The sequence below is a fragment of the Octopus sinensis genome, linkage group LG1 (genome assembly GCF_006345805.1).
Source record: "Octopus sinensis linkage group LG1, ASM634580v1, whole genome shotgun sequence".
Taxonomy (NCBI): domain Eukaryota; kingdom Metazoa; phylum Mollusca; class Cephalopoda; order Octopoda; family Octopodidae; genus Octopus; species Octopus sinensis.
The window spans coordinates 115,688,581-115,690,505 of record NC_042997.1 but is presented as its reverse complement, the minus strand read 5'-3'; positions in this window follow the sequence as shown (position 1 = coordinate 115,690,505).

The following is a 1,925-nucleotide window of genomic DNA, read 5'->3' as shown; positions in this document are numbered from 1 at the left end:
TAGCAGAATCGTTAGCACACCGGGTTAGCGGTATTTCGTTTGTCTTTACGTTCTGAGTTCAAATACCGCCGAGGTCAACTTTGCTTTTCATACTTTAGACAAGAAAGTTAATGATTCCTACTGAAGGTTTTTGATTTGAGACCGGATATGTAAGTTGAATATTCAGACAGGAAAGAAAATAGAAAAACAAAAAACATGATATGAACATTATTTAATGAAAACGACGAGGATCTCTCGCACTTAAAGCAAGAATAATGCCCCTACTTTTAGCGATGTCGGCGCTTAAATTTCTTTCGATATATTTTCACGGAGTTTTAGCCGGTGTTAAAAACTATATCGGTTTGATTGATTTTTCGGTCTGGCATTCGGTATTTGGCTGCCTCTTTCTGGTGATCCGCAATATGGTAAAATCACGTGATACAACAGTGCCACCTACCGGTGCTGATGAAATATCGTCTACCGATATACTTTATTCTTTTATTTGACTGCGGCCATGCTGGAGCACCGCCTTTATTCGAACAAATCGACTTATTTTATGTAAGCCTAGTACTTATTCCACCGGTCTCTTCAGCCGAACCGCTAAGTTACGGGGGCGTAAACACACCAGCATTGGTTGTCACAGACACAGAGACAGACAGACAGACAGACACACACACACACACACACGATGGGTTTCTTTCAGTTTCCGTCTACCAAATCCACTTACAAAGCTTTGGTCGGCCCGAGGCCATATTAGAAACACTTGGCCAAGGTGCCACGCAGTGGGACTGAACCCGGAACCATGTGGTTGGCAAGCAAGCTACTTACCACACAACCACTCCTATTGTTTGAGCTTTTAACCATTTAGCACTTAAATTGGCCACATCCGGCCCAAGTCTTTCACCTGGCCAGATCTAACCTCTCACACCTAACCTGCAATACCATTATAGAAATAGACATTCACATCTTTGGAATCCCAAACTTACGGATAATATATTAATTTTAACAGCAAATTTAAATAAACAGACATTACTTTTGACAAAATGATCTGAATGCTAGAGTTAAGCACTTGTCTGCGCGAGGTAATTTCTCGGGATGTTTATCGGAGCCAACAGCGTTATAAACAATGCCTGGGTGTTAGGTTGGATGCGCTAATTAATATGTTACGAAAGATTCCGGTCAAACTAAAGCGTTTGACCCGAGCAAAAAAAACAAGAGAAATAGTGTAATAGGTGTAAAACTACTTGCTCTATACGAATATCACAAAAAAAAAACCGCGCGCTCACGAAGGGGTGGGTGGGGGAAAGGACTTGGAAAATTCACATCGTGAATGTTCCGAGGCGCCTCACCAGATCCAAGAAACAAGAGAAAAATGGTGTAATAGGTGCAAAACTACTTGCTCTATACGAATATGACAAAAAACAAAAAACCCAAAAAAATGCGCGCTCGCGAAAGGGGGTTGGGGGTGGGGGAGAGGTTTCGGAAAATCCACATCGTCAAACAATGGCCTTTAAATTATAGTGTTTGACCCGAGCCGGAAAAAATTTTTTTTAAATAGTGCAATTGGGGTAAAACTACTTGTTCTAACCGATTATCAAGATCATACACACACACACACACACACACACACACATACACACCGAGTCCTCTCCCCCAACCCCCTTTCGCGAGCGCGCATTTTTTTGGTCATATTCGTATAGAGCAAGTTGTTTTTCTTTTTTTTTTTTTTCTCGCTTTAGTTTGACTAAGATTCCTCTGTCGCTAATCGCTAATATATTTTTTTTTCCGCGCTGATAATTCCAACAATGACTGACTGAAATGTTTGCAAATATTGTAAAAAAAAAAAGTATTTCTTTCCTTTCTAGTATTATGTTTCCAAATACATCTCGTTCTATTGAATCGATGAAACGTTTGTCTGGTTTACACTCATATCCGCTCTCCAGTAC